Genomic DNA, 16,147 nt, shown 5'->3' on the forward strand with positions numbered 1-16,147 from the left:
CCATCCTTTCCTCTCCTTCACTAGTATTTCCTCTGTTTTTTTCATTTCTTTATAGTTTCTACTTCTGTGGTACTCTTTGTTTTCCTGTTTACACTCCTTGCTGTTCTGCCCTCTGCCATGCACCCTCATGCACATCGTCACACACACTGCTTACCCACTGCATATGCAAAGCACATATATCTCGCATGTACACAGCACACACACACACACATACACACACACACACACACACACAAGGCACCCACACACTGCACGCCTCACAACTGGCGAACGTCCATGCAAAAAGAGAGAGAGGGAGAGGGAGAGAGAGAGGGGGAGAGAGAGAGGGGGGAGAGAGGGGGGTGAGAGAGAGAGAGAAAAAAACGCAGATGCATGCACATTTCAGATAGGCACACGCACAAATATGCAAATCTATGAGGTATCATCAAAGCAGACAAGTCGGGACAGAAAGGATTGACAGTCGGTGGGCTGGACCGTAACCTCACTCAGTCGAACGGGTAGAGCGGACAATTTTAGTGCCAGCGGGCACTGCACGAGCGGCTGCCCGAGGTAGTTAACAGCATCTCCTAAAGCGTAAGCTCCGCAGCATGCCGTGCCTAGCAGACTCGGTCCACTGCAGGTTATTATAACTCGGGCTTCTTTAACCTGCTGTTATTTTACAAGGGCGTGTTTTTCATTATTTACTCCTGGTTTTTATTGTAAATAGTTTTGGGGGCTGTTCGGTAATGGGGAAAAGTGGGACCAAGAGGCGCCGAGGTACTTGGGCAGGAGACTGGACACGCTCGCGCGCTCTCTCTCGCTCGCTCTCTCTCTCAGTTGAGAAACCGGATAGGAGTGAGAGGGCTGGAGGGGCACCCTACCACACGGCGTGCGAAGAAAGTGGGGTGAGAGAATAATGGGACGAGAGAATAACAGGGTCCAAGAAAGCGATTAAAGCGGGAAGGGGGTGTGAGTGAGTGAGAGGGAGAAGAGGGTGCATGAAGGAGAGGGAAGGAAACGCAAGCGAAAAGAGCGATTAAAAGTGTATAATGGGAGGTGAGGGAAAATGAGGAGAGCAAATGAGTGGAAATGACCAAATGTGTGTGAAAGTTGAGAGAGGAGGTGTGGGACGAGAGATGACTCCGCTCAGGGTCCGGCAGACCCGGCTGGAGCCAAACTGCCCCTTCCTCAGGTAGAACTGACTTATTGAAACCGTAGATTTTCTGGTCTGGCTATGGGTGAACTTTAGTTGGGTTCACCGGCATTTAAAGTGGCTAATGATGAATTTAGTGCAAAACTGTAGCCTTTGTTCAGCCTCCACATCTGTTTTCTCTTAAAGCAGCATAGACTGAAATAATGTTTTTCACCCCTTACTCTGTGAAGGCAATAAATTATTGCAGAGCCACCGTTTGCAAGCGGGCGAGTGAAAAGCCAGTGAGTGTTTTAACTTCCTCGCTGTGATGTTCTTCATTAAAGCGGTAAATGCTGTATTTAACAGTGTCCCGCCTGACGGCAGCTGGATTAAGGGAATTGCGGAATATCTGAGAGTCACGTCAAACTCATAAGAGGCGGGATCCAGACCAAGTTTTAGGAAAGTGGCGTTTGCATGCATTTGGAGGCTACTGACTGACCAACTTGGTAAGTCTCCGATTTATTTTCTGCTTTATGGTGAAGTTAATCTCATCCCTTCCCTTTCAGACTGTAAATATAAGTATGTTGAATACGGAGGTATATTTATAATCCGAGTTAAACCTAATGTAGTCTTGTTAATATGTGTTTGTTTAAAGAGTATTGTTCAGACGGCTGTTAAATCCCCTGGTATTTAGTCGACTAAATGACAATAAATGGGTGAATGGTTGGGTGGACGGGGAAACAGTTGGTTGTCTCTTATCAGAGCGTTAGCGTTTAAGTCGCCTCTCGGCGCTACTGGACATAGAACGGTTACAGCTGAGCAATATTGCCGGCCGATATGAGATCTGGTTCAAGTATTGGAAAAAAAGTCATTTAGCAGCAATTTCCTCTGTAGAATAATTTACCCCTAATGGACCAATTTCAGGGCTATGCAACAACGGAAGAGGAAGAATCCTCACAGCAGTATGAGGGGCTCAGAAGGAGTTTAAAGGGACTGAGCCGTTGATAACAGACGATGTTGTTATACTGTAAGACTACAAGCAAGCTGCCCTTCACTCTGTACTCTGAGAGTCGCGTCACTTTCAGGATTTTTGGAATCTTGATTTGCTGTCTATGACTACAGTCAGTGGTCACTTTATTAGATACCTCCCGTACCTAATGAAGTGGCCCCTGAGTATATGCTCATGGTCTTCTGCCGCTGCAGCTCATCCACTTCAAGTTTCGACATTTCGCGTGTTCAGAGATGCTCCTCTGCACACTACTGTTGTAATGTGTGTGGTTATTTGAGTTACTGTTGCCTTCCAGTCAGATTGAACCAGTCTGGCCATTCTCATCTGATCTCTCGCATTTTCACCCACAAAACTGCTGCTGACTGGATTTTTTTTTTTTGCTTATCTTTACACCATTTTCCATAGAGACTCTAGAGACTGTTGTGCGTGAAAATCGCCGGAGATGAGCAGTTTTTGAGATACTCAAACTACCCCGTCTGGCACCAACAATCATTCCATGGTCAAGGTCACTTAGATCACATTTCTTCCCATTCTGATGTTTGGTCTGAACAACAACTGAACCTCTTGACAATGTCTGTATGTTTTTATGCATTGAGTTGCTGCCATATGATTGGATATTTGCATTAATAAGAAGGTATACCGAATAGTGTCCACTGAGTGTATGTAATAGATGAAAGAAACCAAAATAGGTATTTATCAAGGGCCCTTTAATGCAATCTACTGTTTAGAGTAAGTGTGGGTGAGGGTAATGGAATTGTCAGATCTGAGAGACTGAGGGGGTACTAAAGGGACATAGGGACACAGTAATGGAAGGAGTTTTGGCAGAGGGGTTAGGAGGGAGATTTGGGGTGGCTTTGGTACAGTGTATAAAGTGACTGGAAATTAGAGGAAGTATAAGTTTTCAAGAAGGTGTTAGAGAAGTTAGTGGGTGTGACCGTGTGATTAGAGAGTGGGAGAGAGTGACCGTGACAACAATGTGATAATGATATACAGAATTTTGTTAAAATGCCTGCACATTTACTTTGTAACAACAATAATATTGTATACCAGCCTTTAAGGAGAGGAGAATATTGATGAGAGCGCCAGTGCCACATGCGTTTCTCAGGAAACAGGTGGAAGAAATCATCGAAGCAAAGAGACTGGGTCAGCACAGCAGAACGATTTAAACTTTGTAAAGTGATAGTCATTCAGCCTTCAGCTTGTGTTGATCTGGTTGGTATAACCTGCAGAAAGAGTGAGAAAGAGTCAGTTCACTTCAGGACTGTACAATTGAGGGACTAGGCTTTTCTTACAGTGAAGCTGATGCTGAAAATAGTAATGCCATCACAATGGTCGTGACAGTGGCAATTAACAGAGAGTGATGTGACAATGTCAAATGCCAGTATAGTGCCCTTTGCAGTGGTGACTGATACAGTGAAAGGAACAGCAACAATCACAGGTGAAAGTGATGGTGGAGGTGACAGTAAACGTGATAAAGTAATGGTAGTGACTGTAAAGGTGACCTTGATGGTGATCATGATCAGATCTAGTGACAGCAACAGAGATGGTGATAGGAACAATGAGACTGACAATGATAGTGACTGTGGTAACACCCTTCTACACTGCAAAATGAACAATCAGTGTATAGGTATAAGAGGCCAAAAGATATAGGAGCAGTATGAAGCCATTCAGCGCGTTGAATCTGCTCTGCCATTCAGTCATAGTTGATTATTCCTGCCTACTATTGGTAAACTTTAATCCCTTATAGGTTCCCGAGAGAGAAAGAGAGACAGAGAGAATTGCAATGTTTGCAGACAGATGTTGCTGGGACAACACAGCACTTTGTAAACAGACTTCACCAGTGTCTCACTACGGAGCATCTCTCACATCACTGCTCCAGTTATTCACCATGTTTTTCCTTAAGAGATTTGAATTAAAATAATTAACGTAAAGTAATGGAAGTAAAGTCATTGAATTAGTGTCCTCCAGACATTTGTACTGACTATGGATGGGGAGCAAATGACACAAAGTACAACGCAATGAATTCACGGGTGACTTTCCCACCAACGATGCCAAAGGACTCTTTTAAGGTGCCTACACTCTCCCACCTGAGAACCATGGAATGGTATGTTCACTTCTCGATGTTTATTTCTTGCTGAAGATATGGATTTAGGTGAGAAAAGTATGCAAACCATTGAAGTCTGAAGGCTGGGGGAGGGAAGAGTGATGGTTCCCACAGCAAATCAGAGTGAGGGAGATGGAGGGAGACCAGCTGTGGTGAAAGTGAGACACACATTCCTGCTCCCAGCAGGTGATAGCATATCAGTTAGTACTGCTGAAGTAACCAAATCCATGAATTTGAGCTCAGAACCTTTTGACTCAGAGACAAAATGCAACCAGCTGACACCCTTATGAGGAAATGAGGGGTTTGGATGGAGAAATATTGACAGCTAAAATAAAGATTATTTTCAAGCAAAAGCACAGAAGTCAAATGCACAATTTATCAAGTTCAAATAATTAGTTAAGGTTCACTAAAGTTTTTAAAAAGAGGTAAAATAACTGTGAAATGACTTTTCAGTAAGCTTTAGGCATGTGTCTGATTCTAAAATCACAGACATGCATTTGTTTAATATAACTATCACTCAGTGGGAAGCCCTCTCTCATCTGAGCTGGAGGTTGCTAGCTCCAGTAACCAAAGCACAGAACAAGATTAAAATGCCATTGTTGTTCTGAAGAGCTGCTACACTTTTAAAATTGCTATTCTACAGATTAAAAGTTAAACCAAGAGGAAACCCTTGGCACAATATTGAAGAACCTGCAATATCCTCAAAGTATCTCAATTAACAGTTATACCTAAAATGTACTACCACAGTGTTGATCACGGGTTTCCTCTGTATTGATTGACTTATTGTCTTTCTTACAACAATGGCTTCACTCCTTTGGCTGTGAAATTATTTGAGATGTCCTGAGATTGTATTCATTTTATATGCCCAGTTGCCACTTTATAAATTACCTCCTGTTCCCAGTAAAGTAGCCACTGAGTGTACGTTTGTGGTCTTCTGCTGCTGTAGCCCATCCACTACAATGTTTGACATGTTGCACATTCAGAGATGCTCCTCTGCACACCACTGCTGTAACACGTGGTTATTTGATGTTACTGCCGCCTTCCTGTCAACCTGAACCAGTCTGGCCATTCTCCTCTGACCTTTCTTATTAACAAAATGTTTTTGCCCACAGAACTGCCAATCACTGGATTTTTTTTTTTGTTTTTCACACTTTTTTCTGTAAACTCTAGAGACTGTTGTGCGTGCAAACCCTTGGACATCCGTAGTTTCTGAGATACTCAGACCACCCTGATTGTGGGGTCAAAGTCACTTAGATCACATTTCTTCCCTATTCTGATGTTTGGTCTGAACCACAGCTGAACCTCTTGACCATGTCTGCATGCTTTTATGCATTGAGTTGCTGCCACATGATTGGATGATTAGCTGTACATGTGTGTACCTAAAAAAGTGGCCACTGAGTGTATAAATGCATGCCTCTTTGATATGTGAGCTATCCACCAATGCTTCCTTTCCCACCAGGTATCCTAGTGTCCCACACAATGCTCAGAGAGCCATTAATGAGCATAGATTGAAAGGTAAGGCCCATCAGCTGCTGACACCTTTTTTTTACTGTCACTATAAAGAGACCGAGAGGAAAGGATCAATAAGCAAACACAGTTCATTTGAAGTGATTACTTCAGTAAAGGGTATGTCTGTCCAAACTTCCAGCCCAGGAGGACTGAACAGTACATATACTGGTAAGCAGGAGCAGCACAGTGCTGCATCAGGTAGAATTGCTGTCTCACAGTTCATGCAACCTGGGTTCAGTCTTGACTTTCATTGCTTTTTGTGCAGAGTTCACATGTTCTCCCTGTCACTTTGTAGGCTCCCCCTTTCCCCCCACCCACCACCCCACCCCAGTACTCTGGTTTCCTGTTTCATCTTAAAGATGTGCAGATTGGTAAGTCCCCAGAGTGTAGGTAAGCTGTTGAATCCAAGGAAGTTGATAAGCATTTGGAGAGAATAGAAAGCAGGGAAAATATTGTAAGTGGTGAATGGAATTGCTTTCTGAGCAAACACAAACTCAAGCAGCTGTAGGGGCCTTCCATGCCCAAGAAAGTACAGCTTATCGAATAAACTTCACATAAATAGATCAGAGACAGAGAGCAGGATCTATCAGGAAGCAAAAGAGAGAATATGAAGTTCCTAAACCAGCAGGGGTCTGGAAAAATTACGGCAAGAGCAAGAGTAAAGGGAGAGGAGCAAGACAAAGTCAATATAAAACTGTTGGAGTAAGACAAGGAAAAGGGGATGAGCAAAGAGATAAAAGACAATTACAAATCAAGGTTTTAAAAACTGCTGTATATGAAAGGAAAACATTGATATCACTATTTGAGAGGACAGAAGTAGCAAATAATTAGGGGAAAAGGCAAAGGTTTGGAAGAATGCAAAGGGTTAACAAACTGATGCTAGAGTGCCGTACAGGAGCTACATTCATAGTGTTGCTTAAAGAATGAGTGTTAAACATCGTAGATCAATTTCTGAGCTGTATTCATTTCTAGCACAGATGGAATTGGGGAATTATTGGAGAATTTAACCTCAGGAAAGGATTGAGGGGAGGGTGGGGTGCGGAGCAGGAGGGTTGGGGTGGGGGGGAGAGACAGAGAAGCAGCACAATACTGGGAGAGTGAAGGAATAAAAAGCAGGAAAGTGACTGAGAAAGACAACAAAATGAAAGAGGAACAGACACAGAGAAAGGCAAGATCTGCATCTTCTATTGCAAACTGGGGAAGTCCAGGGGCTGGGGGAGGGAAGAGTGATGGTTCCCACAGCAAAACAGAGTGAGGGAGACAGAGAGAGACCAACTGTGGTGAAAGTGAGACACACATTCCTGCTCCCAGCAGGAGGTAGTGTATCAGCCAGTACTGCCGGAATTGTTCTGACTACCCTGCATTAATTTGATTGTGGCCAGCCATTAGACGTTGACCTGATAAAGGCCAGTGTACAAGCGGGGTGGTGGGAAGTTGAGGTGAGGGATGGATTGGGAGAGGGGGTGGGGTTGGTCTGCAGGGCTACCACCTCCGTGAAAAGCCCAGCATGCACACAGCAAAACTGAGAGAGTGAAGAAAGATTATGCTTTGGTGACATCCTTTATATTACCAGCCTGAGGATAGCAATGTTTTATTAACACACTAAAGCAAAGTGGCCCTTTACATTAAAATATTTTCATGCTTAAATGCCAGCTCTCAGTGAAAACAAAAACCTGCAGAAAATAAGCAGTGCACTTTTAAACAAAGGCTGATTTAAATTATCCATTTGTCTCGGAAGAAACATAATAACAGAAGACCATTTAGCCCTTGAGCCTGTTCCTTCATTCAGATATATCATGCACTCCTAAGTCTCTGTTTCAGCATCTGCCCAAGTTTCAAGCGCTTCAATATCAAAAGGAAATTCAGTTCCAAAATTTTCATATGATTTATTATTTTGGTGGAATGAATTTTCTGGGATGACTTTATTAGCTGCAACCCCACAGGAAACCTAATCATGTAAAATTTGCTTAATTATGTAAATTGGACTAGAAAAAATACATTGTGCTCAGGTAAGGAATTTACGTGGTTAATTTAGCCATGGAACAGAAAGAAAGAGGAAACATGAACAAGAGTTGCATTAAAAACCAACAGAGAGTGATGTGCCACACAGCCAAAAAAAAATGATGTACTCTACCTTTATCTCTTGTGTCAGAATGCCCCCAAGGTTCTTACAATTTGTGTAAGTGTGGTCACTGTAGGAAACTCAGAAGCCAGTTCATGCAGAGCTAGATCCCACATACAGTGGTGAGAGACTTCGGGTCGTTTTTTTTTAAAGGAATAGACATTTGTCAGGACACTGGGGAAAACACTCTCCTCTTTTACAAAAGGGTACCAAAGGGCCTTTTACATTTTCCAGGGAGCATAGTCTGAAGTCTCATCTAGGGCCGCTTGAGATAGTGTAGTAAGTCCCTTGTTGTTTTCGTCCTTCGGAGTCGAAGACGACCACGACTTCTGTCAGGTGGAGGGTTTGTGACTGTGGGTCTGGAGGTGACTGGTGAGGCCAATCCGGGCCCTGAAAGCTCGCCCACATGTGGGACACGTGAGGGTAAGTCCCAGTACGTCAGTGAACCACTAAGTCCCTACTTTATGCTCAAGACTGGAATGGGAAAGTCAATCAATGGGAAGCAAACCCACAGATGAAGATGCTACAAATATCCAACACAGCCACACCAGCAAGCAAAACAAAATATGAGAAGAAACTGCAGATGCTGGAAAGCTGAAATAAAAATAGGAAATGCAAGAATCACTGAGCAGTTCAGGTAAGCATCTTGGACACGAAACAGTTCCTGTTTCAGGTTAACAATCCATCATCAAAGAGTCACATCAGAAACCTTTACTCTGTTTCACTTTCCACCAATACTACCTGGCCTGCTGAGTGTTTCCAGCATTTTCTGTTTATATCACACCAGCAAGCAATTCTCTGCTGAATGCAAGGCAAGTTAGCTAATGTTACATCAAGCAATTCAGATGGTTTTCCTGAACAGGAATTACTGGAGACACCACCGGTCACTCTGCAGAACCAAGATCTAGCATTGAGAAGTGACGCAGAGAAAGAGAGAGACAAACAGACAGACATATGGCGGGTGTGTGTGTGTGTGTGCATGCGTGTGTGTGTGTGTGTGTGTGTGTGTGTGTGTGTAAATATGCGTGTGTCTGTGTGTGTGAGACAGGTGCGTGTGTGTGAATGAGAGATGGACAGACATTTGTTGGGGAGAGACAGAGAGAGAGAGACAGAAAGATAGAGTCATAGGAGCAAGAGAGAGAGGGAGGTAGAGACAGAAAGAGAGGGACGGGGAGAGACGAAGGGGATTAGCCCAACAGCTGGAGACAGAAATCAACTCTGGAATTTCAGTATCTTTCTGCTGAGCAGAGATATTGGCTTACGAAGTATTCACTGAGATGGAATTAAACTGTACCAGGTTAGGAGATTTAGTGAAAGGCTGATTGTCTCACAAAGAGCTGTGAGAAGCAAGGTATAATGCAGGGACTCTCTGTAGGGTGCAGAGGATGAGGTACAGCTGACCCCTCCGCGCTTGGCTAATCAGCTTTACCCTAACTGGCTTAGCTGAGTTTCATTCTTCTATAATTGGTTGGCCTGTCCCATGACAGAAACTGACAAGGTGGTGTTCATTTATCTCATTCACAGAGGGTTTCAGGTCAGACGGCTAGAGCCTGGAATCAGGAGTTTGGCAATGGATCTGGCAGGGGCTGGTAATAAATGAGGCAGTTACTGTACCAGAACATAATTGGGACTCTCTATTGTTTGATCCCTGCCTAAAAGATTACAAAGAAAACATACATGCCTTTTTGACCGAGTTAATAATCCCTGTCACAGCAGGGAAAGTTTCACACTGTTAACACTACCTGACTTGCTCAACAGAAAGCTTAAAACATCCATAGCTTCTCTCACTGTAAAAGTAGTTCAGAAATACTCCCTATTTTAAAAGATACGGAGAATCATACTTAAATAGCATGTTTCATTATCACAGCATGTCTTAAAGAATATTAAAGTCTTCAAAGTACTTTTGAAGTGCAGTCTTTGTAATTTTAAAAACAGTGCAGCCTATTTATAACCAATAGAGTCCTAAGTGTAACGGTGTGATAAAGATCAGATCACTTGTTATTTAGGTATTGGTTTAGGTCACTAGGAAGAACAGCCATACTTTTTCTCAAATGATCTATTGTATCCTTTAAGCTCTCATCATTTCTAAACGTTACTGATGTAACACATTACTAATCTCCCTTGTTCTTCCTCCTATCAACCAATACGTTGCTACCCCAAGGAAATCTGCAGATGCTGGAAATTCAAGCAACACACACAAAATGCTGGTGGAACACAGCAGGCCAGGCAGCATCTATAGGAAGAAGTACAGTCGACATTTCAGGCCGAGACCCTTTGTCAGGAGGGTCTCCCTGTCCTAACTCACATTATATAATTTGTCCATTATCCTGATCCTGCAGACAAATACTGGCTTTCAGCCAGGGTACAAACTATACATCTTCTAGTGCCTAGCTCCCTCACAATCATTTTTATTTCTTCCAAACTAAAACCTTCCAATATATCTTTGCTGCTTCCTGTTCTGCTCTCTTCTGTATCATGAAATTTCTTCTCAACTGTGGGGTCCAGGAATAGATGAAAAAAACTGTAAATGCTAGAAATCTGAAATAGGAACAGAAAATGCTGGAAACACTCAGCAGGCCAAGCAGCATCTGTGAAAAGAGAAACATACTCAACATCTCAAATTGGAAACCCTTTTCAGAACTGGAATCTGTTACTCCCTTTGCTCAGGCTCTTAGCTGAAATTCTATACCTAAACTTCACATCATACTTGAGAACATCAACAATGTAAGTATGAGTAGGACACAGACCCCACACAGTGTCTGTGGCACAGCAATTATTAAATCAAGGTTAACCTTTTACCTTAGAGCCACTTTCCTACAGCCAGACCAAATCCCTTGGCTTCCAATGCCTAAAGGTCTATCAGCCTTTGCCCTGAATGTGTTCAGAGACTGAACCTCTCAAAGGGAGAGTCCCAGAATTTAGCCATTCTTTTGGTGAGAAAATTTCTTCTCCTCTGTCCTTAATTGACCATTCCTAAACTTTGAGAATATAATGCCAAGCTCTAGATATCACTGTCCAGGAAACATCAAACCCTGTAAAAATGAGAGCACCTCTCATTCTTTCTAAACCCCAGAGGCTCAGCTTGTCTAATCTCTTCTCATATGACAAACTGGACATTCCCAAGAATCAATTTTGTAAACCTTCACTGCACTCCCTCTACTTTCCATTCTTGGTCCTGATGTGGCTTGACAATGATGGCATCTATCTGCCTTGAAGGACAATGAAGTGCCTATACTGGAGTGACCTCTCCAGGGCACAAACCTGGGTGGAAGGTGTGGAGATCCTGGGATGTCCTGTCTTCAAGACCCCCTCTCAGCCTCACCTGTGCAGTCCAAAGAAAAGCTTATGAAGCAATACATTTGGCACCAGCTTGGCAGCAGGAGCTGTCAGAAGGATGTTCAGTGATGTCCAGCCCCCTTAGGGGCTACACTTCAGATTTTCTGTCTGGGTTTACTCTTGTTGCCTTTGTCTCTCATGGGGCTGCCCACAAGGCAATGGGGTTATTTACCCATAGCTGGAGAATAATGTGTCTTAGTGCTAATTTTATTTGATGTGCTCTGTGCAAAGTGTCTTTACTGTATTCAAATCACAAGTATTTCAGTTATAATTGTGAGGATAGATGAGCCTCAGTTCACCATCTCATCTGAAAGCAGGGTCCTGTGACAGTGCAGCACTCAGTATTGCTCTGGTGTGGCCTTGCTTCCCCTCAGGTGCTTTTAAACAGCTTTACAATTCATTAATTACAGCAAAAGACATCTTCTCTTCCTTTCTCTACAAGATGATGCAGTGAAGAATTTTGTACTTGGCAGCAGACTGTTATACTTCTTTCTTCTACTCACTATGGCTATTAAATGTTTCCAGGTCTAATGTTACCCAAAAATGGGTATATTTTCACCTTCAGCTCCTCTGTGGTTAACCCTGTATCTAAGGAAATGTCCACTTCCCATGCTGGACGTCAACTGACTTTCATGATTCCCATAGAAAAGAATACAACAGAACAGAACACAGAACAGAAAAGGTCACACAATAACCATTGGCACTGAAGGTACTAGATTTCTCATTGCAAATTGTTAGAATATCGAACATGTCTAACATGGAAGCATTTCTTTGTGGATCAGATAGGGAGGCACGGATTAATGGAATAACTAGAAAGACATGGATTCAGAGATGACGTAGGGAGAGTGACTGTAGCCAGCAAGCACTAACTATGTGTGAAATCACCCTGAATCTTCTCAAAGCAAATAGAACAGGGTTAATAAAATGCTATTACATATTGTGGTGTTCATGGCTTCACTGAGAATGTTTCACTAGCTACTTGTTCAGCATTTCACTCCTATTGTTTCTCCCTTCACACTTTTCAAAATTGATCCTCACTCAGGTGCACTTCTACAAACAGCAACCTGGGCTTTCGACTTTGTCAGAATCAGCTCCAAGGTTGTTGACTAAGGCCAGAGTACAGCTCCAACATTGTCTTTGGTGAGACAGCAAGAGACAACAACCTTGGAATTGACAATTACAGGTTAGTTCCACAGCAGAGATTATAGTACAGTATTTGGAATTCGGATGCTTGTCTGATTTTTCTCCTTCTGAAGCAAAACCTACACAACCGGCTCATATGGGGAAATTTTTGTCCCATGCAGACAATTCTTCATGATTTGTTTTTTTTTTGCATTTAGTTGGGCATGTTTTCTCTGATACTTTGACATTGACACTGGTCTTAACTTCTGTCTGCTCTACATCAAGTTTCCTCTGGAGTTAATCAATCATTATGTCAGGGATTAAATAACAGCAGTAGCTTCAAGCTGATAGAAGGCATCAGCTACTTAGGTTACTGCATGATGGTCGTCAAGGAGATATTAACGGTAGCTCAGGGTTATTAGTCTCCTGTGAAGTTCTCACTGCCGCTCTCAGGCTGCTGACAAACCATTGCAGCCTCCTGCTTATGAAGAAAATGAGAGTTTGGGGTCTCTGTAAATATTTTGAGGCTGAGGCGTGTATTACAGTGAAGAGAATAGGCTATATCAGAATGGTACTGTATCAGATGTGCAAAACTGTCATGGTGAGGGGAGACATGTATCAGTGTTAGTGTGAGAGAATGGGACAAAACAATGGGTGCATGTATCATTATTTTAATGAAAGGAATTACAGTGAGCTAATACAGGAAAATTCAGTATTACAGTGTGAGCAGTAGATACATCAGTTTTACTGTAAGGGAGATGTATAAATTACTTTAGAGTATTTTGTGAAGGAGGTTGGATGTGAGTGTTATATCTGACTGTTACCATGAAATATATGAGAGGATACAGTGAGAGACGTGGGATAGGTCAGAGTGAGACAATGAGAGGTGTTGCATATATCAGAATGTTACAGTGATGAGCTTGGGTAGATCAGCACATCACTGAGTGAGGAACGTAGGGTATACTGGAGTGTTTCAGAATGTTAGTGTTGCTCATTGGATATAACTGAGAGGATTATGAGGTATATTGGAATGTTACAGTGAGAATTTCGAGGGACAAATTTACAGTATCTAATGCCTATCTACGTCAGGAGAAAGCCACTAGTAAGAACAAGTCAGGAAAATGTAAGCAACGATAAACAGATTTTATTTTTGATCTTTTTTTAGCCAAATTCTTTCATAAACCTATGGGATAATGACTTCAGGGAATCTCAGTTCTGTTAGACTGAGACTTTGGGTATTTATTTTGCCCCTCCTGGCTTATGCTCCAGAACAGCAATATGTACTTTGTTTTTGTGTCTCCCCAATAACTGCAGTTGTGAACTGACTTCATGATAATGATTGAAATAAAGGCACAGCCCTCCTCTTGATGAATTGTGTGAATTGTTTCTGAATGGCGGCTGGAGCTCTTGCTATAGGAGGGGACATGAGCTGGGCTGCAGGTACCAGCAGGAGCTGGAGGAAATACGGGTATCCAGCCACACTGCAGTAACAGAGACATGAGAGGGAGCTCTGTGGTTCAGTTTGGGAATTTTGTTTACCTAAAGATGGAAATAAAATCACAATATGTTACTGAGGAAGAGAGATAACCATCATATTAAAGCCATCATTGATTGAGGAAGCTTCAAGTTGCTTTCAGATAAAAATTTCAATAGAATTGGCCAAGAAGTTGCAGTTCAGGAGATTGTATAGACAGCCCATGGCCCCTATGTTCTTCCACTGACAGGAGTTGCTCATTTACTTCCATTGCCCTACCCATCCCCCACTCAGACATGATCCCATGCTGGTTGTCTGATTTTTTTTCATTCAGTATACTTACTATCTTCTACCTATGTGTTCTTCTTTATATTTTACCTATTGTTTTTGTTCTCTATCAGGTAATTCTCCATTTTTCTCTTAACAAGTATTAGTAATTCTTTCTTCAGCTAGAATTTTCAGACATATAATGCTCAATAGAATGTCCTGGACAGGAATCACAGTTATACTACCCAGATAATATTTCAGGTGGATTATTCCTGACACGGTATCTATTCTACTGAGGGTTTTGCAGTTAGGATGTCCTGGCTAGTTCTGAATTGTTCTGTTGACCATCAGAATAACATTGAATCAGAATTTGTTATCGCTGATTTATATGATGTGAAACCTGTCTTGCAGCAGCAGTGCATAAAAGGCATTAAATTACTATAAGTTACAAAATAACTAAATAATTCAAAATATAGGAATAATGAGGTAAAGTTCAAGGGTTCATGGGCCATTCAAAAATCTTATGGTGAGTTGTTGAGTGTGGGTCTTCACACTCCTGCACCTCCTCCCTGATGGTAGTAATGAAAATAGGGCATGTTCCAGATGGTTGAGCTTCCTTATGTTCATGACATCCTCTCATTTCATGTGCCCATGCAATCCAATAACACCACCAACTGGAGCAAGAAGAGTGGTGACCTCAAGCCTCAATAATCCTGTTTGGAACATTTCAACTGAGTTTCATTTTACATGTTTTATTCCTAAATTTAAAGCCTTTGGTTACTGTGTCTACATAGTGCCTTCACCAAACAGGTCTTGCTAGGCTATCTGTGGGGCTTGGTTGGTAAAGTTTTAAGTGAATTTTGGAAGGATGTTTTTTAAAGTAAATCAAGTTGCCAGGCAATAAACATCATTCTTCTCATGGAGAGTAGAGAGAGAGAGGGAAGAGTTTAGTTCATGCTGAGCCTCAATAAGGTTCCTACACATGTTTCACCAAAAGATAATGATCATAGTCTCCACCAAGCAAATAAGTTACCGGATTTGGGTGAGCCTTGTAATTAGGTGTGTAGGAGAAGACTTAAACATTCCTTGAAGGGATTGGAAAGGCTCTGCAGTGACAGTGAATGTAGCCAATGTCTCACTGTATGATCCTTGCTCAAGATACAGTAGGAACCTCAATAACCAGGTATGTGCTTCAAAAGAGACATCACTAAGAGTGGGTGGGGGGGAGCTAAGAGAGGGTAGGTGGAAGGGGGTTAATTGTGCACATCTCTCTGGAAGACTGCCCTGACAAATAGTAGTGCCAGTAGTGCCCTTTCAGAACAAAATCAGTCCACAGGTGAGGCAGTTGTTGAGCTATCTCTACCAGAGGCTGCCATTAGCCTGTATTTCTGATTTTTTAAGGAGTTGTTTTGTTTAACAGGTAAAAAAGTGTTCCCAGTCAGTACACTTTAATGTGAACAGAATTCACTAATTTCATCGTGATGAACTCCTCGTTTTGTTGTGAGTTACTTACAGAGTCACAGAACATGACATTTTGACCCAAACTGTTGTTAAATACTGAAACCAAGCTACAAATGGCAATGAATTCATCACATGCAAAGATGGAAGATGATAACTGAATTTGAGTTAGGAGGTGTGGCAACAAGTTGATACAACACTCCAAATGTGACCTAATTAAAGTGTTATGCAGCTGCAATATGACTTCCCAACTTTCATACTTAATTCTCTGACTGATGAGGGCAAGCATAGCATTTGCCATCTTTACAGTCCTACCCACTTGTGGGGCTACTTCCAGCAAGCTTTGGAATTGAACCTCAAGATCCCACTGTTATGTTAATGCTCCTGAGGATCCTGAGCTTTCCTCTTGTAGCTCTTCTCCCAAAGTACAACACCTCATACTTGTCTGGATTAAATGCCATCTGCCATTTCTCCACTCAGATTTTCAACTGATCTATATCCTTCAACAACCTTCCTTATTATCCACAACTCCCACCAACTTTCATTTCATCTGTAAATTTACTAAACAAACCATCTATATTTTCATCCAGATCATTTATCACAAAACAACAACGGTCCCTGGGGAATATCGCTGG

At 42.2% G+C, this 16,147-nt stretch overlaps 1 protein-coding gene across 9 annotated transcripts in view; it reads left to right on the forward strand.

Moving 5' to 3' along the window:
• The first annotated feature begins 399 nt into the window (after nucleotides 1–399).
• Nucleotides 400–16,147, forward strand: part of cdon (cell adhesion associated, oncogene regulated) — a 139,725-nt gene continuing 123,977 nt past the window's right edge. For 2 of the 9 annotated variants that reach the window (XM_059957229.1, XM_059957231.1), the window contains exons 1-2: nucleotides 436–619; nucleotides 1,478–1,617. The gene's annotated coding sequence lies outside the window, so the exon portion shown is untranslated. Of the gene's footprint in view, nucleotides 620–757; nucleotides 885–1,007; nucleotides 1,172–1,477; nucleotides 1,618–16,147 lie in introns of those variants that run through there. The other 7 variants (XM_059957232.1, XM_059957239.1, XM_059957240.1 and 4 more) reach the window with 7 other exon arrangements.

This window comes from Hypanus sabinus, chromosome X2, assembly GCF_030144855.1.
Source record: "Hypanus sabinus isolate sHypSab1 chromosome X2, sHypSab1.hap1, whole genome shotgun sequence".
NCBI classification, from domain to species: Eukaryota; Metazoa; Chordata; class Chondrichthyes; order Myliobatiformes; family Dasyatidae; genus Hypanus; species Hypanus sabinus.